This window comes from Phoenix dactylifera, chromosome 11, assembly GCF_009389715.1.
Source record: "Phoenix dactylifera cultivar Barhee BC4 chromosome 11, palm_55x_up_171113_PBpolish2nd_filt_p, whole genome shotgun sequence".
In the NCBI taxonomy this organism is placed as follows: domain Eukaryota; kingdom Viridiplantae; phylum Streptophyta; class Magnoliopsida; order Arecales; family Arecaceae; genus Phoenix; species Phoenix dactylifera.
Window position 1 is genome coordinate 16169012 of NC_052402.1, and position 21646 is coordinate 16190657.

Sequence of the window (21646 nt, forward strand, 5' to 3'; positions counted from 1 at the left end):
GCGGCCTGGGCGCGAGCGGAGACACGTGGACCTAGGGGTATACGTCACCCGGATCGTCCTGCACAAAGAATGCGATTTAAGGAGAATGACGCTTAGGAAATCGCGGGGAGATACGCCTCGGGAGCCGGAACGGCTCCGGATTCAGTGCGCCTGCATTTATTGGAGCCACCCGTATCGGAACTACCAGGGGGCCGCAGCTTGGCTATAAATACAGGTGCAGGTACGATGGAATTTGCTAAGCCGGAGCTGCAGGTTGCCATGGATCGCGGACCTCCTCCTTGGCATATGACTGAGAGACTCCTGTCGAAGGAAAGGGGAGGCGCTCCCCTTACAACTTCAGCCAACTAGCCGTTTCATCTGGGATCAACAAGGAGGGTCTCCCCGGCGGAACTCCGCTCTAGGCGTTTCATCCGGGATCACATCTCCCCTCCTTGAAGTTCAGCCTCCCGGTTGAGCTCTGCGCCGGACGCTCAATCCGGGACCGCGCCTCCATATACTCTTCCCCCTCGAATCCCTTCTCTTTCCTACCACTGGGGAAGATGGGAATATCCTTTGGAGGCGGCGTTCCCCTGGGGGCAGCGGGAGCTTCTTCTGCGGCGGCTCCTCCTCTTTTTGGTGAGGTGCTGGATGGCGCCTCCGGTTAGAAGCACCCACTTCTGGTGGGACTGCAGCCGCCCTGGGTTGAGGGTTTGGGTCCCCACCTCTTCTTTACTTTCTTTACTCCCTAATTCCCCTCTGGGAATTCCTTGTAATCACACGAGCACGCCACTGTAACCAGAAATTATTGAAATGAAAAGTATTGCACCTTTTTAAATTGTCTTTCTGGCCTTGTTGTTCTACTGGTAATACATCCGCAGGTTAGCGGAATTCCAGCCCCTTGGAATTTCTCGGCCATCTAGGGCTTCCAACTGGTAGGAGCCAGGTCGGTTTACCCAACGAACTTTATACGGGCCTTCCCAATTTGGCGCTAGCTTCCCACCTTCCGTAGGTTGAGATGCCTTAGCTCGCCTCGGCACCAGATCTCCAATTCTGAAAAGCTTCGGTCGGACTTTGGAGTTGTAATATCGGGCCACCCTCTGCTGATACATTGCCATCCGTACCTGAGCCATTTCCCTTGCCTCTTCCAAGAGATCCAAGTTCCCTCGGAGTTGCTCTGAATTGGCCTCGGGTCGGTGCGCGGCCACCCGAGGCGAGGGGAGTCCGAGCTCCACGGGGGCAACGGCTTCCGTGCCATAGGTTAGGCTGAAAGGCGTCTCTCCAGTAGGAGTCCGTTGTGTGGTCCGATACGCCCAAAGGACATTCTCGAGTTCCTCGACCCAAGCTTGCCCCGTCCGGCCGATCCGCGCTTTGATACCTTGGAGGATTGTCCGATTTGTGACCTCGGCCTCGCCGTTGGTTTGGGGATGCGACACGGATGTGAACCGATGCTCGATCCCAAATTCCTCGCAGAAGTCCCGGAAGTGCTTGTTATCAAACTGTCGACCGTTATCCGAGATGAGGACCCGAGGTACTCCAAATCGGACAATGATGTTCTTCTTCACGAACTTCCGGACTTGTGCCTCCGTGATGGTGGCCAGTGGCTCTGCCTCCACCCACTTGGTGAAGTAGTCGATGGCGACAATCAAAAATTTCCGCTGGGCCGAAGCGACGGGAAATGGTCCGAGGATATCCATTCCCCATTGTGCGAAGGGCCAGGGCGCGGTGATTGGCGCCAAGGGGACAGAGGGGACTCTCTGGACGTTGGCGTGGCGCTGGCAGGCGTCGCATTTCCGCACGTGGTCCTTCGAGTCCTCCATCAAGGTCGGCCAATAGTAGCCTCGCCTCATGATCTTATGCGCCAAGGATCTAGCCCCCAAGTGCGATCCGCAGATGCCTTCGTGGACTTCGCCGAGGGCGTAGGCCGCTTCCGCGGGGCGGAGGCACCTTAAGAGGGGGGCGGTAAACGAGGTCCGATACAGCCTCCCTTCATAAAGTACGTAGTGGGCGGACTTCTTTACAAGCCGCCGGGCCTGATCTTCGTCTTCAGGGAGGATTCCTTCGGCGAGGTAGGCGACGAGCGGGTCCATCCAAGACGGCTCCGGATCAATTGCCATCACCGCTCCAGCCCCGTCAAGGCTCGGGGCATCCAGGGTCTCCAGGTAGATTGCCCTCGACAAGTTGTGCGCGTCTGCGTCCACTAGGCGGGACAACCTGTCGGCCCTGGCATTTTCGCTCCTCGGGACCTGCTGAATGTCAACACTGCCGAGGTCGGGAATGAGTGTTTGCACCTTCCGGACGTAGCTCTGCATGGTCGGGCTCCGCGCCTCGAACTCCCCTCGAACCTGCCCGACCACCAGCTGGGAGTCGGTGAAGACTTTCAGACGCCGGATGCCGAGCTCCTTGGCGAGTTTGAGTCCCGCGACTAGGGCCTCGTACTCCGCCTCATTGTTGGTCACTGGAAATCCGAACCTCAAGGCATACTCGGCTATCACTCCATCGGGATTGGTGAGGACCAGCCCAGCCCCTCCACCTTCAGGGTTCGACGACCCGTCAATGTGGAGCGTCCAGATCGGGAGATCGAGGCTGGGTGTCTCCGGCGGCTTAGGTTCCGCCTCCTGCACAGTGCACTCAGCGAGAAAGTCCGCGAGTACCTGGGCCTTGATGGCTGGTCGGGGCTGGTAGCGGATGTCGAACTCACCAAGTTCTACTGCCCACTTCACCAGCCGTCCCGCATTCTCTGGATTGCTGAGAATCTGCCGCAGTGGTTGATCGGTCAAAAGGGTGACAGAATGAGCCTGGAAATAGGGGCGAAGCCTCCTGGTCGCAGTCAGCAGCGCGAAGGCGATCTTCTCAGCCTTCGTGTACCGCGTCTCGGCATCCCGGAGGACTCGGCTGATGTAGTATACAGGCTTCTGAAGTCTTGCCTCTTCCCGAACCAGTACTGCGCTGACTGCGGTTGGGGAGACCGCCAGGTAAAGGTAGAGCATCTCCCCCTCTTGCGGCTTGGACAGCAGGGGAGGAGACGCCATGTACTCCTTGAGCTGGTCGAACGCTGCATGGCATTCGGCCGTCCAGAGGAAGTCTTTTGGGCGCTTCAACACCTTGAAGAATGGTTGGCAGCGTTCGGCCGACTTTGCCACAAATCGTCCGAGCGCGGCGACCCTTCCAGCGAGCTCCTGAACCTCCTTCACTTTGATCGGGGGGGACATATCTTGGATGGCTTTGATCTTGTCCGGGTTGGCCTCGATCCCGCGCTGGTTGACAATGAAACCGAGGAACCTCCCGGCCGAAGCACCAAAAGCGCACTTCGCTGGGTTTAGCTTCATGCGAAACTTTCGCAAGGTGGTGAAAGTCTCCTCCAGATCTGCAATGTGCTGGTCTGCATGGCGGCTTTTTACCAGCATATCGTCCACGTACACCTCCATATTCCGGCCGATCTGCTCCTTGAAGATTTTATTGACGAGGCGCTGGTAAGTGGCGCCAGCGTTCTTCAGACCGAAGGGCATTACCTTGTAACAGTACAGCCCCCGGTCTGTTATGAAGGCAGTTTTCTCCTCGTCCTGTGGAGCCATCATTATTTGGTTGTAGCCGGAGAAGGCGTCCATAAAAGACAGTAGCTGATATCCGGAAGTCGCGTCGACCAGTTGGTCTATCCGTGGAAGCGGAAAGCTATCCTTGGGGCACGCCTTGTTCAGGTCGGTGTAGTCGACGCACATCCTCCACTTCCCGCTCGCCTTCCGGACAAGTACGACGTTTGCCAGCCACTCGGGGTAGCTCACCTCTCTTATGAAACCTGCCTCCAAGAGTTTGTCTACCTCCTGGTCGACCACCCTGATCCGATCCGGGGCACAGTGTCTCTTCTTTTGCTTTACCGGTCGGTGGGTCGGGTCGACGTTGAGGGCGTGAGAAACGACCTCCGGGTCGATCCCAGGTACATCGGCCGCCGACCAGGCAAACACATCTGCATTGGCTCGGAGGAATTCCACTAACCGGAGCCGAGCTTCCAAGTCGAGGTTGGCACCGACCCGGACCGTGCGGTCCGGGCGGCCTTCTTCGAGGGGAACTTCGATTACGCCCTCGGCCGGCTCCCCGTGCCGCAAGGCCACTTCGTCTCTGGCGTCAAGTGACTCGACGCTTAGGGCCTCCATGGGCTTCTTCCCTTTGAGAGTTGCTAGGAAACACTGCCGTGCGGTCGGCTGGTCACCTCGGACCTCTCCAATCCCGGCCGCTGTGGGGAACCGCATGAGCAAATGGTAGGTAGAAACCACCGCGCGAAGGGCGTTCAGTCCGGGTCGTCCGAGGATAGCGTTGTAGGCCGAGGGGACACGGACGACCAAGAACCCGAGCCGCACCGTGGCTTCTGCGGGTGCAATGCCCGCAGTCACAGGCAGCTCGATGACACCTTCGGCCGAGATAGCGTCTCCAGTGAATCCTATGAGGGGGGTGGATGTTTTGTGCAACAATTGTCGGGGAAAGCCCATCTTTTGGAAGGCCTCGTAATACAAAATATCAGCTGAGCTTCCACTATCCACAAGAACACGCCTTACATCATAGTCCGCCATAGTGAGAGAGATCACCATGGCGTCATCGTGGGGAGTCTGAACCCCCTTTACATCTTCATCACAAAAAGTGATTACATTTCCGACCCGCTGCCTCTTCGCGACGGCCACTCCTGATACTTCCGCCGAGCCCCCTGCGTTCCTCACGGGCCGAGAGCAGCCCCCAGTGATGGTGTGGATCACTCCCGCAACGGGTCGATTCTGCTCCCGAGGCTCCTGAGGGGCCGGGTTGGCTGGACGCGGGTCTGCGGGGGGACGTCGGTCGTTTACATATCGACCGAGACGTCCTCGGCGAATGAGAGCCTCGATCTCGTCCCGAAGCTGGAAGCAGTCTTCGGTATCGTGGCCGTGGTCTCGGTGGTACTCACAGTACGCCCGAGAAGGCTTCCTCCCAGGGATCTTCTTCATCTGCCTCGGGACCGGGAGGTCCTCCCGCCCCTTGACCTCCATGAGGATCTGGGCCCGGGGGGCCAGGAGTGGGGTGTACCGGTTGAAGCGTCGGTGCGGAGAACGAGGGCGTGTGGCGCCGTGGTTCCTTGCTGGTGACGGGCTTCTGCGCCGGCGTTGAGGCGTCGGGCTCCTCCTCTGGGGTGCCTCTTTTCGCCTTTTCTTCCCGGGCTTTAGAGGGGCTTCGGCGGCCTCCTTGTTCCGGTGGGAGGCTGCCTCCTCGGCGTCTGCATACTGGTTTGCCCGAGACAACAGCTCCGGGAAGCTCCGCGGCAGACGTTTGTCCAGGGAGAAGGTGAGTCTGCCCTTCCGGAAGCCTCGCTTCAGGGCTGAGAGAGCCACCTCCTGGCTCAAATTCCGGACCTCCAGTGTTGCCTTGTTGAAGCGGGTGAGATAATCCCGCAGGCTCTCTCCCTCGTTCTGCCGGACATCGAAGAGGGAGTCGGAGACCAGTCTTCGCCGGCTACTGACGGCGAAATGGCTGATGAAGAGACGGGTGAACTGGTGAAAGGACTGGATGGAATTAGCCTCCAGGCCGGCGAACCACGCCCTTGCCGGGCCGCGGAGGGTCGCCGGGAAGGCCTTGCAGAGGAGAGGATCCGATGCTCCATGGAGGAGCATAAGAGTCCTGAAACTCTCCACGTGGTCCCGTGGGTCCGCCGCCCCGTCGTAGGGTTCGATCGCCGGCATTTTGAACCCCGGCGGGTTTAGGGTTCGCAGGATCCTTGAGGCAAGCGCCGGCTGGGAGGAGATTTCCAAGTCGGCGAAGGGATCTTTGGAGTGGCCCTTCAGGACCTGGAGCTGTCTGTGGAGATCGTCCCCCCGCCGGTCCAGGGAGCGCGACCGGTGGGTGGGAGACAAGGAGCGGCGCGAGGGGGACCGACTGGAGTGCGGGCCCCTCGAGGACTGGGGTGTCTGAGAACGCGCCCGGGTCCGCCTCTCGTACCCCGCGCAGCTCCGATGAGAAGGTCCTGGCAGAATGGACCGCACTCGAGAATCCTCCCCGCGCCGGCGCTCCTCTCCATGGGAGAGGAAGGAGCGCGGGTTGTGAGGAAGAGGCGAGTGCTCGGGGAGCAGTGGCTCCTGAGCCCGCTGCGGCACCCGAGAGATCACACCCTGCAGATTCTGCACTGCCTCCGCGAGGGTGCGAACCTGCTGGGCTAGCTGGTCGAACTGAGCAGGTTCGACCGTCTGAATGGGAGGAGAAGCGGTGGAATGCTGCTGAGAGTGTGTTGGGGACGCAGCAGCCTCCCGGCCAGAGGCGCGAGAGGCTCCGCGACCGGAAGCATTGGAAGCTCCGCGACCACCTCGCCGTGCCATTACGATCGTTCTGAGATTCGTCCCTTCCTCTAGCGCCAACTGTTGCTGGTGGTCCAAACCGAGAACGATTGACACGACGGTGTGAACGGGGTTCCGCCTGAGTTGTCTTGGTTGGTGCTGGTTGCGCTCCACCTTCCGCCAAGGAACCTGCAAACAAGCCTTGCACCACCACCAGGGTGGTGATGGCCCTCCGACGGTCAAGTCAGAGGAGATTGGAGGAGGAGAGATGATAATCACAAGTGGGAGAGAGTGCTCTGGGAGGTATTGCTTACCCCCCCCCTTCTCCCCCCAGCCGCATATATACCTGGCTGGGAGGTCTCTCAGGGGGGTTTGTCGTCGTGGGGCACGATAGAATGGCCACTGACATGGCCGTTACGGGGCGTCGTGGAGCAGCGCCGGGTACGGTCATGGCAGGGCGTAGTGGAGCTCCGCTTTGTACGGTCGATACAGGAGATCGTGGGCAGCATCGGGTACAGCCGTTGCAGGGAGTAGTGGAGCAGGAGGCCGCGGCGTGCCTCTGGAGAATAGCCTGTCGTTATCAAAAGATCTCCGACTCGGGGTCGGAATGCTGGATCATAGGGCAGCCGACCCGGGGTCGGGCTGCGAAGCCGGGGAGGTCCGACTCGGGGTCGGAGTGCTGGATCATAGGGCAGCCGACCCGGGGTCGGGCTGCGGAGCCGAGGAGGTCCGACTCGGGGTCGGAGTGCTGGATCATAGGGCAGCCGACCCGGGGTCGGGCTGCGGAGCCGAGGAGGTCCGACTCGGGGTCGGAGTGCTGGATCATAGGGCAGCTGTAGCTTTCCTGGATACGCGTGCCGATCACGTGGGGCATGGCGGCTCAATTCCCCCATAACAGAGCTCTTCATACTTTTTCTTTTTGTACTAGTGCACCCCAGTCGTTCCGGCCTTTCCCTCCTTCTTGACCCCGTCCTGACCGTAGATTGGCCATTAGGGATGGGCGAAGTGGGAGCAGATAGCATCAAGTCAAAACTGGTCGCCGAGGACTTAGACGGATTTGTGGCTCGGTACCACCTTCCCGAGGCCTGCAATGTCACGCTCCCAGGGCCTGAGGAGAGGATGTCTCATCCTCCCCGAGGGAAGATCGCCATCAATGAGGGCATCCTCCAAGCCGGGTTCCGCTTTCCCCCTTCAGACCTAGTCTTACAGGTGCTCCGGGGTTTAGGAATGGCACCGACGCAACTGGTGCCAAACTCGTGGCGTGCTCTGACGGTCTTCCAGGTTCTCTGTCGCTTGCATGCGATTCCCGCCACCTTGAACGTTTTCTGGGAGCTCTACGGCCTGAGCGGCCACCCCCAGGACAAAGGGTGGTGGTGCTTCGCAGCGCGGCGAGGTTGCGGCCTTGTCAAGGAGGGTCCTACCTCCATTCACCACTGGAAGGAGCGCTTCTTTTTCGTTGATGCAGACCCCTCCTGGGAAATCAGGGCAATCTGGGGGACGCCGGTGAAGTCCCCAATTGGCCTGTCGAAGTTGTCGAGGGAGGAATCCGAGGGCGTCGCCGCCTTGAAGGGGTTGGTCGCCGAGGGCCAGCTTCCCCCGGTGGGCCGCCTCATTTCTGAGGATACCTTGGTGAACGTCGGTTTGAGCTCGGTCCCCACCGACCGTGAGTCCGCCATCGTTTCTTTAGCTCTTTTCTTCTCTTTCGTTCCTTCTTCCTTTCGGTTTCTCAGTCCCTGACCATCCCGTCCTTCTTGCAGAGGTCGACGACGTCATGCGGTCAGTGAAGTCGAAGGCTGTTGGTAGGGCGTCCCTGCTGGAAGCAGTCCGGAGGAGGAAACGAGCTCTTCCGAGCGGGGCCCCACTGGCGAAGAAGTCCCGTAAGGAGATACCTCCGATGCCGACCGACGAGTCCGGGCCCACCGGTCAGGGAGATGTCGTGGGCACCGACCGGCAGCTGACGCTGTACCAGCCCTCCGGTGGTAAGGTTGCCGCTACTCCGGAGGTGCCACCTGAGCCTGCTCAAGACGGACGGGTCGGACGTGATCGGTCCCCGACCCGGCCTTCGACTCGGTCGGCTCCTGATGACTCGAGGAGGGACGCGCCGAGGCCCCGGCCGAGCGGGACCCTATCAATTCCTGGGGCGACCCCCGCCCCGAGCGCGATCAGTCGGACTCTTCCCCAGGCGATGGATAAGGGTAAGGCTGCAGAACCACCATCCGGCTCCGGGGAGAAATCGGGGTCTGCCTTCACTACCGATGGCGCCCGAAATCTCATCGAAACAGTGTTGCTGGAGAAGGACCGTCGGCGGGTCCGGGAGTTGGATGTCTCTGACGTTGGGGCCGCCAGCTGCGTCTGTCTCATGTCGGTGAGTGTTCTTCTGGCCGTCTTTCACCATTTATTGGCTCTGTTGTTCTCCGCCTGACTCCCTTATTTTTCCTATTTCTTAGCTCGCCCAGTACATGATCCGTCTGGAGGAGTGCTACAAGGAACAGGCGGGGCTTTTGGCGAAGGCCGAGGACCGGCTGAAAGCAATGGAAGAGGGAGGCCGGGCTGCGGCAGGCAGGACGACCGGGGACCTCGAGGCGAGGCTCCGGGAGGCCGAAGAGCGGGCACTCGGCTTCGCCGCCCTGGAGGAGCAACTGTCAGAGGCTCGGGAGCAACTCAAAGCCGCCTCGGGCCTCGAAAGCAGGGTCAAGAAGGCGGAGGAACGGGCTGAAAAGCAGTCCCGGAAGATCGCGGACTATCGAGAGCGGTGGGAGAAGGCCCAGCGGTCTGCCGACAACGCCTGCGACCGAATCCGCTCTTTTGAAGCCAAACTAGGCGAACTGGAGTCGGCCCTGGAGAAGTCATGCACGGACGTCCAAGAGCTCCGTTCGCGCCTGAAGGAAGCCGAGGCCGCTCGGGTTGCTACCGAGGCGAAGCATAAAGAGGCTCAGGCTGATCTGCTGAGGGTCTCCTCTGAGGCCGAAGGCCGGATTGTGGCGAAGGTCTTGGAGGCCAAGGCTCAGATTATGGAGCGAGCTGAGGCGGAGCTGGCCGAGAAGAGGGCGGAAATCGGGCGTCAGGCGGTAGAGGCTTATCGCCAGTCCGCCGAGTTCGCCCATGATATGTCGGAGGCAGTGCGGACCTATCGCCAGTCTGACGAGTTTGTCCATGACGCGTCGGACGCGGGGGCCGAAGCCTTCACCTTGGGCTTCGAGGAGGGCCTGGCAAGGGTGTCGGCTAAGTATCCCGAAGTTGACCTGAGCGAGATCTCCCTCCTGGACTCCTCTCCGGCGCCATCGCCTGCTGGTTCTCCTGCTGCTTCCCTACCTCCCGCGGACGAGCCCGGCGTTCCCGACTCGGGAGTTCCTCCAAGCTGACCTCTTGTACCTTCCATTGTCTTTTTTATTTTTGTATGTCGGCGTTTTGCCCAATTGTATGGGCCTCGGCCCTGAAAATTAATGCACGTTGAATATTTCTTCATCTCGCCCTCGTCCTCTTTTTTTTTTTTTTTTTTTTTTTAGCTCTTGGTTGCTTCTTGCTGACTTTTGATTCCCGAAGTTCTTCCGGCGCTAGGCCAGGCATCCGAGGGTTAAACCTCCGGAAACTTTTCCGGCGCTAAGCCAGGCATCCGAGGGTTAGGCCTCAGGAAATTCTTCCGGCGCTAAGCCAGGCATCCGAGGGTTAGGCCTCAGGAAATTCTTCCGGCGCTAAGCCAGGCATCCGAGGGTTAGGCCTCAGGAAACTCTTCCGGCGCTGAGCCAGGCATCCGAGGGTTAGGCCTCAGGAAACTCTTCCGGCGCTGAGCCAGGCATCCGAGGGTTAGGCCTCAGGAAACTCTTCCGGCGCTAGGCCAGGCATCCGAGGGTTAGGCCTCAGGAAACTCTTCCGGCGCTAAGCCAGGCATCCGAGGGTTAGGCCTCAGGAAATTCTTCCGGCGCTAAGCCAGGCATCCGAGGGTTAGGCCTCAGGAAACTCTTCCGCTCGCTGGTCGACCAAGGCTGGCGCAAGCCGAAGCGACCGGTCGGGGCTTCCGGCTAGTCTGCTCCCGGGATGATCATCGGGTTAGCCAGGCATCCGAGGCCCGAGCCTCGGGAGATTCCACTCGTTGGTCGGCCTAGGCTGGCGCAAGCCGAGGCGACCGGTCGGGGCTTCCGGCTAGTCTGCTCCCGGGATGATCATCGGGTTAGCCAGGCATCTGAGGGTTGTCAAGCCTCAGGGAAATTCCGCTCGTTGGTCGGCCAAGGCTGGCGCAAGCCGAGGCGACCGGTCGGGGCTTCCGGCTAGTCTGCTCCCGGGATGATCATCGGGTTAGCCAGGCATCTGAGGGTTGTCAAGCCTCAGGGAAATTTCGCTCGTTGGTCGGCCTAGGCTGGCGCAAGCCGAGGCGACCGGTCGGGGCTTCCGGCTAGTCTGCTCCCGGGATGATCATCGGGTTAGCCAGGCATCTGAGGGTTGTCAAGCCTCAGGGAAATTCCGCTCGTTGGTCGGCCAAGGCTGGCGCAAGCCGAAGCGACCGGTCGGGGCTTCCGGCTAGTCTGCTCCCGGGATGATCATCGGGTTAGCCAGGCATCCGAGGGCCGAGCCTCGGGAGATTCCACTCGTTGGTCGGCCTAGGCTGGCGCAAGCCGAGGCGACCGGTCGGGGCTTCCGGCTAGTCTGCTCCCGGGATGATCATCGGGTTAGCCAGGCATCTGAGGGTTGTCAAGCTTCAGGGAAATTCCGCTCGTTGGTCGGCCTAGGCTGGCGCAAGCCGAGGCGACCGGTCGGGGCTTCCGGCTAGTCTGCTCCCGGGATGATCATCGGGTTAGCCAGGCATCTGAGGGTTGTCAAGCCTCAGGGAAATTCCGCTCGTTGGTCGGCCAAGGCTGGCGCAAGCCGAAGCGACCGGTCGGGGCTTCCGGCTAGTCTGCTCCCGGGATGATCATCGGGTTAGCCAGGCATCCGAGGGCCGAGCCTCGGGAGATTCCACTCGTTGGTCGGCCTAGGCTGGCGCAAGCCGAGGCGACCGGTCGGGGCTTCCGGCTAGTCTGCTCCCGGGATGATCATCGGGTTAGCCAGGCATCCGAGGGCCGAGCCTCGGGAGATTCCACTCGTTGGTCGGCCTAGGCTGGCGCAAGCCGAGGCGACCGGTCGGGGCTTCCGGCTAGTCTGCTCCCGGGATGATCATCGGGTTAGCCAGGCATCCGAGGGCCGAGCCTCGGGACATTCCACTCGTTGGTCGGCCACCTGTCGCTCGCCGCCCATCGGGGTTTCTCTGTGCCCAGCCGCGACCGTGTTTCTCCTCTCCTCCAAGCGTTGCCTGGGGGGAACACGAGAAGGGTATTAAACGCTAATTAATGCGTTACCTGGGAAATCGGATCGCCAGTTGCTGCTGGTGAGGAGTGTTAGTTGAGCGGCCGCGATACGCGGGTTCTTCGAGGAGGATGCGGCCTGGGCGCGAGCGGAGACACGTGGACCTAGGGGTATACGTCACCCGGATCGTCCTGCACAAAGAATGCGATTTAAGGAGAATGACGCTTAGGAAATCGCGGGGAGATACGCCTCGGGAGCCGGAACGGCTCCGGATTCAGTGCGCCTGCATTTATTGGAGCCACCCGTATCGGAACTACCAGGGGGCCGCAGCTTGGCTATAAATACAGGTGCAGGTACGATGGAATTTGCTAAGCCGGAGCTGCAGGTTGCCATGGATCGCGGACCTCCTCCTTGGCATATGACTGAGAGACTCCTGTCGAAGGAAAGGGGAGGCGCTCCCCTTACAACTTCAGCCAACTAGCCGTTTCATCTGGGATCAACAAGGAGGGTCTCCCCGGCGGAACTCTGCTCTAGGCGTTTCATCCGGGATCACATCTCCCCTCCTTGAAGTTCAGCCTCCCGGTTGAGCTCTGCGCCGGACGCTCAATCCGGGACCGCGCCTCCATATACTCTTCCCCCTCGAATCCCTTCTCTTTCCTACCACTGGGGAAGATGGGAATATCCTTTGGAGGCGGCGTTCCCCTGGGGGCAGCGGGAGCTTCTTCTGCGGCCGCTCCTCCTCTTTTTGGTGAGGTGCTGGATGGCGCCTCCGGTTAGAAGCACCCACTTCTGGTGGGACTGCAGCCGCCCTGGGTTGAGGGTTTGGGTCCCCACCTCTTCTTTACTTTCTTTACTCCCTAATTCCCCTCTGGGAATTCCTTGTAATCACACGAGCACGCCACTGTAACCAGAAATTATTGAAATGAAAAGTATTGCACCTTTTTAAATTGTCTTTCTGGCCTTGTTGTTCTACTGGTAATACATTCGCAGGTTAGCGGAATTCCAGCCCCTTGGAATTTCTCGGCCATCTAGGGCTTCCAACTGGTAGGAGCCAGGTCGGTTTACCCAACGAACTTTATACGGGCCTTCCCAATTTGGCGCTAGCTTCCCACCTTCCGTAGGTTGAGATGCCTTAGCTCGCCTCAGCACCAGATCTCCAATTCTGAAAAGCTTCGGTCGGACTTTGGAGTTGTAATATCGGGCCACCCTCTGCTGATACATTGCCATCCGTACCTGAGCCATTTCCCTTGCCTCTTCCAAGAGATCCAAGTTCCCTCGGAGTTGCTCTGAATTGGCCTCGGGTCGGTGCGCGGCCACCCGAGGCGAGGGGAGTCCGAGCTCCACGGGGGCAACGGCTTCCGTGCCATAGGTTAGGCTGAAAGGCGTCTCTCCAGTAGGAGTCCGTTGTGTGGTCCGATACGCCCAAAGGACATTCTCGAGTTCCTCGACCCAAGCTTGCCCCGTCCGGCCGATCCGCGCTTTGATACCTTGGAGGATTGTCCGATTTGTGACCTCGGCCTCGCCGTTGGTTTGGGGATGCGACACGGATGTGAACCGATGCTCGATCCCAAATTCCTCGCAGAAGTCCCGGAAGTGCTTGTTATCAAACTGTCGACCGTTATCCGAGATGAGGACCCGAGGTACTCCAAATCGGACAATGATGTTCTTCTTCACGAACTTCCGGACTTGTGCCTCCGTGATGGTGGCCAGTGGCTCTGCCTCCACCCACTTGGTGAAGTAGTCGATGGCGACAATCAAAAATTTCCGCTGGGCCGAAGCGACGGGGAATGGTCCGAGGATATCCATTCCCCATTGTGCGAAGGGCCAGGGCGCGGTGATTGGCGCCAAGGGGACAGAGGGGACTCTCTGGACGTTGGCGTGGCGCTGGCAGGCGTCGCATTTCCGCACGTGGTCCTTCGAGTCCTCCATCAAGGTCGGCCAATAGTAGCCTTGCCTCATGATCTTATGCGCCAAGGACCTAGCCCCCAAGTGCGATCCGCAGATGCCTTCGTGGACTTCGCCGAGGGCGTAGGCCGCTTCCGCGGGGCGGAGGCACCTTAAGAGGGGGGCGGTAAACGAGGTCCGATACAGCCTCCCTTCATAAAGTACGTAGTGGGCGGACTTCTTTACAAGCCGCCGGGCCTGATCTTCGTCTTCAGGGAGGATTCCTTCGGCGAGGTAGGCGACGAGCGGGTCCATCCAAGACGGCTCCGGATCAATTGCCATCACCGCTCCAGCCCCGTCAATGCTCGGGGCATCCAGGGTCTCCAGGTAGATTGCCCTCGACAAGTTGTGCGCGTCTGCGTCCACTAGGCGGGACAACCTGTCGGCCCTGGCATTTTCGCTCCTCGGGACCTGCTGAATGTCAACACTGCCGAGGTCGGGAATGAGTGTTTGCACCTTCCGGACGTAGCTCTGCATGGTCGGGCTCCGCGCCTCGAACTCCCCTCGAACCTGCCCGACCACCAGCTGGGAGTCGGTGAAGACTTTCAGACGCCGGATGCCGAGCTCCTTGGCGAGTTTGAGTCCCGCGACTAGGGCCTCGTACTCCGCCTCATTGTTGGTCACTGGAAATCCGAACCTCAAGGCATACTCGGCTATCACTCCATCGGGATTGGTGAGGACCAGCCCAGCCCCTCCACCTTCAGGGTTCGACGACCCGTCAATATGGAGCGTCCAGATCGGGAGATCGAGGCTGGGTGTCTCCGGCGGCTTAGGTTCCGCCTCCTGCACAGTGCACTCAGCGAGAAAGTCCGCGAGTACCTGGGCCTTGATGGCTGGTCGGGGCTGGTAGCGGATGTCGAACTCACCAAGTTCTACTGCCCACTTCACCAGCCGTCCCGCATTCTCTGGATTGCTGAGAATCTGCCGCAGTGGTTGATCGGTCAAAAGGGTGACAGAATGAGCCTGGAAATAGGGGCGAAGCCTCCTGGTCGCAGTCAGCAGCGCGAAGGCGATCTTCTCAGCCTTCGTGTACCGCGTCTCGGCATCCCGGAGGACTCGGCTGATGTAGTATACAGGCTTCTGAAGTCTTGCCTCTTCCCGAACCAGTACTGCGCTGACTGCGGTTGGGGAGACCGCCAGGTAAAGGTAGAGCATCTCCCCCTCTTGCGGCTTGGACAGCAGGGGAGGAGACGCCATGTACTCCTTGAGCTGGTCGAACGCCGCATGGCATTCGGCCGTCCAGAGGAAGTCTTTTGGGCGCTTCAACACCTTGAAGAATGGTTGGCAGCGTTCGGCCGACTTTGCCACAAATCGTCCGAGCGCGGCGACCCTTCCAGCGAGCTCCTGAACCTCCTTCACTTTGGTCGGAGGGGACATATCTTGGATGGCTTTGATCTTGTCCGGGTTGGCCTCGATCCCGCGCTGGTTGACAATGAAACCGAGGAACCTCCCGGCCGAAGCACCAAAAGCGCACTTCGCTGGGTTTAGCTTCATGCGAAACTTTCGCAAGGTGGTGAAAGTCTCCTCCAGATCTGCAATGTGCTGGTCTGCATGGCGGCTTTTTACCAGCATATCGTCCACGTACACCTCCATATTCCGGCCGATCTGCTCCTTGAAGATTTTATTGACGAGGCGCTGGTAAGTGGCGCCAGCGTTCTTCAGACCGAAGGGCATTACCTTGTAACAGTACAGCCCCCGGTCTGTTATGAAGGCAGTTTTCTCCTCGTCCTGTGGAGCCATCATTATTTGGTTGTAGCCGGAGAAGGCGTCCATAAAAGACAGTAGCTGATATCCGGAAGTCGCGTCGACCAGTTGGTCTATCCGTGGAAGCGGAAAGCTATCCTTGGGGCACGCCTTGTTCAGGTCGGTGTAGTCGACGCACATCCTCCACTTCCCGCTCGCCTTCCGGACAAGTACGACGTTTGCCAGCCACTCGGGGTAGCTCACCTCTCTTATGAAACCTGCCTCCAAGAGTTTGTCTACCTCCTGGTCGACCACCCTGATCCGATCCGGGGCACAGTGTCTCTTCTTTTGCTTTACCGGTCGGTGGGTCGGGTCGACGTTGAGGGCGTGAGAAACGACCTCCGGGTCGATCCCAGGTACATCGGCCGCCGACCAGGCAAACACATCTGCATTGGCTCGGAGGAATTCCACTAACCGGAGCCGAGCTTCCAAGTCGAGGTTGGCACCGACCCGGACCGTGCGGTCCGGGCGGCCTTCTTCGAGGGGAACTTCGATTACGCCCTCGGCCGGCTCCCCGTGCCGCAAGGCCACTTCGTCTCTGGCGTCAAGTGACTCGACGCTTAGGGCCTCCATGGGCTTCTTCCCTTTGAGAGTTGCTAGGAAACACTGCCGTGCGGTCGGCTGGTCACCTCGGACCTCTCCAATCCCGGCCGCTGTGGGGAACCGCATGAGCAAATGGTAGGTAGAAACCACCGCGCGAAGGGCGTTCAGTCCGGGTCGTCCGAGGATAGCGTTGTAGGCCGAGGGGACACGGACGACCAAGAACCCGAGCCGCACCGTGGCTTCTGCGGGTGCAATGCCCGCAGTCACAGGCAGCTCGATGACACCTTCGGCCGAGATAGCGTCTCCAGTGAATCCTATGAGGGGGGTGGATGTTTTGTGCAACAATTGTCGGGAAAAGCCCATCTTTTGGAAGGCCTCGTAATACAAAATATCAGCTGAGCTTCCACTATCCACAAGAACACGCCTTACATCATAGTCCGCCATAGTGAGAGAGATCACCATGGCGTCATCGTGGGGAGTCTGAACCCCCTTTACATCTTCATCGCAAAAAGTGATTACATTTCCGACCCGCTGCCTCTTCGCGACGGCCACTCCTGATACTTCCGCCGAGCCCCCTGCGTTCCTCACGGGCCGAGAGCAGCCCCCAGTGATGGTGTGGATCACTCCCGCAACGGGTCGATTCTGCTCCCGAGGCTCCTGAGGGGCCGGGTCGGCTGGACGCGGGTCTGCGGGGGGACGTCGGTCGTTTACATATCGACCGAGACGTCCTCGGCGAATGAGAGCCTCGATCTCGTCCCGAAGCTGGAAGCAGTCTTCGGTATCGTGGCCGTGGTCTCGGTGGTACTCACAGTACGCCCGAGAAGGCTTCCTCCCAGGGATCTTCTTCATCTGCCTCGGGACCGGGAGGTCCTCCCGCCCCTTGACCTCCATGAGGATCTGGGCCCGGGAGGCCAGGGGTGGGGTGTACCGGTTGAAGCGTCGGTGCGGAGAACGAGGGCGTGTGGCGCCGTGGTTCCTTGCTGGTGACGGGCTTCTGCGCCGGCGTTGAGGCGTCGGGCTCCTCCTCTGGGGTGCCTCTTTTCGCCTTTTCTTCCCGGGCTTTAGAGGGGCTTCGGCGGCCTCCTTGTTCCGGTGGGAGGCTGCCTCCTCGGCGTCTGCATACTGGTTTGCCCGAGACAACAGCTCCGGGAAGCTCCGCGGCAGACGTTTGTCCAGGGAGAAGGTGAGTCTGCCCTTCCGGAAGCCTCGCTTCAGGGCTGAGAGAGCCACCTCCTGGCTCAAATTCCGGACCTCCAGTGTTGCCTTGTTGAAGCGGGTGAGATAATCCCGCAGGCTCTCTCCCTCGTTCTGCCGGACATCGAAGAGGGAGTCGGAGACCAGTCTTCGCCGGCTACTGACGGCGAAATGGCTGATGAAGAGACGGGTGAACTGGTGGAAGGACTGGATGGAATTAGCCTCCAGGCCGGCGAACCACGCCCTTGCCGGGCCGCGGAGGGTCGCCGGGAAGGCCTTGCAGAGGAGAGGATCCGATGCTCCATGGAGGAGCATAAGAGTCCTGAAACTCTCCACGTGGTCCCGTGGGTCCGCCGCCCCGTCGTAGGGTTCGATCGCCGGCATTTTGAACCCCGGCGGGTTTAGGGTTCGCAGGATCCTTGAGGCAAGCGCCGGCTGGGAGGAGATTTCCAAGTCGGCGAAGGGATCTTCGGAGTGGCCCTTCAGGACCTGGAGCTGTCTGTGGAGATCGTCCACCCGCCGGTCCAGGGAGCGCGACCGGTGGGTGGGAGACAAGGAGCGGCGCGAGGGGGACCGACTGGAGTGCGGGCCCCTCGAGGACTGGGGTGTCTGAGAACGCGCCCGGGTCCGCCTCTCGTACCCCGCGCAGCTCCGATGAGAAGGTCCTGGCAGAATGGACCGCACTCGAGAATCCTCCCCGCGCCGGCGCTCCTCTCCATGGGAGAGGAAGGAGCGCGGGTTGTGAGGAAGAGGCGAGTGCTCGGGGAGCAGTGGCTCCTGAGCCCGCTGCGGCACCCGAGAGATCACACCCTGCAGATTCTGCACTGCCTCCGCGAGGGTGCGAACCTGCTGGGCTAGCTGGTCGAACTGAGCAGGTTCGACCGTCTGAATGGGAGGAGAAGCGGTGGAATGCTGCTGAGAGTGTGTTGGGGACGCAGCAGCCTCCCGGCCAGAGGCGCGAGAGGCTCCGCGACCGGAAGCATTGGAAGCTCCGCGACCACCTCGCCGTGCCATTACGATCGTTCTGAGATTCGGCCCTCCTTCTAGCGCCAACTGTTGCTGGTGGTCCAAACCGAGAACGATTGACACGACGGTGTGAACGGGGTTCCGCCTGAGTTGTCTTGGTTGGTGCTGGTTGCGCTCCACCTTCCGCCAAGGAACCTGCAAACAAGCCTTGCACCACCACCAGGGTGGTGATGGCCCTCCGACGGTCAAGTCAGAGGAGATTGGAGGAGGAGAGATGATAATCACAAGTGGGAGAGAGTGCTCTGGGAGGTATTGCTTACCCCCCCCCCTTCTCCCCCCAGCCGCATATATGCCTGGCTGGGAGGTCTCTCAGGGGGGTTTGTCGTCGTGGGGCACGATAGAATGGCCACTGACATGGCCGTTACGGGGCGTCGTGGAGCAGCGCCGGGTACGGTCATGGCAGGGCGTAGTGGAGCTCCGCTTTGTACGGTCGATACAGGAGATCGTGGGCAGCATCGGGTACAGCCGTTGCAGGGAGTAGTGGAGCAGGAGGCCGCAGCGTGCCTCTGGAGAATAGCCTGTCGTTATCAAAAGATCTCCGATTCGGGGTCGGAATGCTGGATCATAGGGCAGCCGACCCGGGGTCGGGCTGCGGAGCCGAGGAGGTCCGACTCGGGGTCGGAGTGCTGGATCATAGGGCAGCCGACCCGGGGTCGGGCTGCGGAGCCGAGGAGGTCCGACTCGGGGTCGGAGTGCTGGATCATAGGGCAGCTGTAGCTTTCCTGGATACGCGTGCCGATCACGTGGGGCATGGCGGCTCAATTCCCCCATAACACATATATGTTGTGGTGTGTGTAACACTAAGTAATTAAAAGAATGATGATCACATTAATGACATATTTTGTAAATCAGAATTCTCCACACTTTATTTCTTCCTCTTACTCATGGTGATTTTAACTTTCTAGACCATACATATCATTCTTCTTTCATTTTTATTGTTGAGGTTCTTCCTATTTATTTAGTGAGCTAAAATACCAAATCATGACCAAAAGTCTTCATACTTATCTTTAAATTATGTGGTAAATAATGCTCTTTTGCATTTTCTTCTATTTGCAAGATCTATATTTTTCTTACGATATTTTGTACATAACACGGTACATAATATGTACCAATTTTCTAACTATACTGAACTATGTATCATTTGATAACTCAAGAAATGGCTCCAGTCTCTATTTCAAGTAGAAATGTCAATAGAAAAATTATAAAGATGTTTATAGAAAGATAGCCTTCCACAATAATACTTCCTACATCTGAACAATCTAATCAATAGAAATGGTTTGGATAGTTACATTTCATTTTCCCCTTGGATTTGAGTACATTAGTATTTTCTTGATTGAGAATTTGCAAAATCTTTTGAATCTTCTTTGAATAAGGTGCAAGATCATTAAATATTTTACCAGCAGCTTTGTTGAGAGACTTGGGGGTTAATAGGTTGTCAGCGGTTAACGATTTCCCCGGAATGGCTAGCCAAGCAAAGCGGATAACTTGCGTTAGTGAAGTCAGCTGCTAGATTTAGATAATCTTGGTATAATATTATAGTTGCCACATATTGGATGCACAATATTGGTATGATATTTTAGATCAATCTTCATAAAATTTGATTATCATACTAAAAATTAGTATTTATATGAAGTCATAGGATTTTACTATTGTATTATACTATATTTGATCCTTAGTATTTTTCTCATAATTATAGAATTTTATTGCTCTATTCTATTATATTTGGAGGCTCAACTTGTATATAAAGTATATCAGTTGTCTCAAATCATTCAAATTACTTGGAGAATGTTAAGGGTGCTAAGGAGGAACAAGATTGCGTGGAACGTGATGTCATGGCCCTAAATTAGTGCACATGCAGTCTTGCAGAGAAAATTTAACTCCTAGATTTGCTTGAACAAGGCTGGACAGGCATTCGGCTCGCCAGCTAACATAAACATTCTTTCTGTTGGATTGATATGGCTTCAGATAAGTAAAAGAATAAGATACTGGCTGGCCTTATTTTGCTGCACTCCTTTGGTATATCCAACTCAAATCACCTACTTTCTGTTCCATTAAGGAGCTGTTGAATCTTGATCTGAAGAATTTCCTCTGGTAATGTTTCAGTTGGCTTCCCTCACTCCCACATGCTATGCTAATACTCCTTGCAGAAGCTCTCAAAGTGGGCAATGGTTCTACTAGGTGGCACCGAAACACAAGGACAACAATGCAAATTAGAAAAACTCCCACTCAACTACCTTGGTCTTCCATTGCAAATTTCGCACTATCCAAACAACAATGGCTTCCATTAATTCACCATGTCGATCAAAAACTTGATGGCTGGATTATGACCATTTAGATCGCATCAAACTATCTGTTTTTTTTTTCTTTTTTTTTTTCAAAAGAACCCAAACAGTATCAGGTGGCTTTTGCCTAATTAATTGGAAATGATGTTGCGTGGCTAAAAGGGAAAGAGGTCTTGGCATGAGGGACTTCAAGATGATGAACCTAAGGATGGGTCTTCTGCGGTAACTGGACCGAGACCGACCCTTGGTTCTCAATGTGAAAATTGGATTCAGTACGGTAATTGTTTCTATGAGAATCCATAAAACATCTCAGGCTTCTCTGAAGTTTTCATAGTTGTGAAGCATGCTTCTCTGAATCTTCCTGTAACAAAGATGGCCTCGCTGGGCCTGCTATGTTTGAAGGGTTCAGATTGTTTTGCAAATGGTTCAGATTGTCTTGCAATGCATAAACTAGAAGGGCCAAATTGCCTTGGAAAGATGGTCTTGCTGGGCCTTCTATGTTCAAATGGTTCAGATTGTTTTGCAATGCATAAACTAAAAGGGCCAAATTGCCTTGGAAAGTAGAGTTTAGAGGTGTGCACGGTCGGATCGCATCCGTTTGAAGAGAAACCGGAAAGTAAATGCAAATCGGTTTCCTAAAACTGGAGCCGAGACACAAGTCGAACCAGCCATCTTCAAAAACTGCTGGAAATTGATCGAAGGTGTTCGGTTTAGCTTATTATTTTGATATTTAATGGATTATGTTAAATGAGCCGGACTAAATTTAAACATAAAAAGTTAATATTATATAGAATTGATGTCCAATGAATTGGATTTGAATGGGTTATGCAAAATTTAAACATAAAAATTTTATTTTATATATAAAAGAAAATATTTTTTAAAAAATTGAAACATATACACATCGATCGAATATATATATATATATATATATATATATATATATATATATATATGGTCAGATTCGGCCGTGTTGATTTGAACTAGTTCTCTGAAAATTCACATTAAAATCGAGCCAAATTTTTTTTGATTCAAACATTTCATGGACACCAAATCAATTTTTTAAAAAAATATCAATGCAAACTTAACCAAAGAGCCTGTTTAGATCGGGGCTCTCGGTTTGACTTTTTTTTTTTTTTGGCACACTAATGGACTCAAATATCCTCAACAACTTGATTGACTTTACTGTTTCAAAATCTCGTTTCGATAACGACCTACAAACATAGACACCCATAATCTTCTCTCAGTTGAAGAAAAAAAATTTGAAGTCTTCCCTTCATGTCCAATCCATTCCATGCGTCTTTCGCTGAATTGGAACTATAATTTTTAGTAGCCGAGCTGTCACTGCTACCAGAAGTCGTCGCAACTTTCCAACCA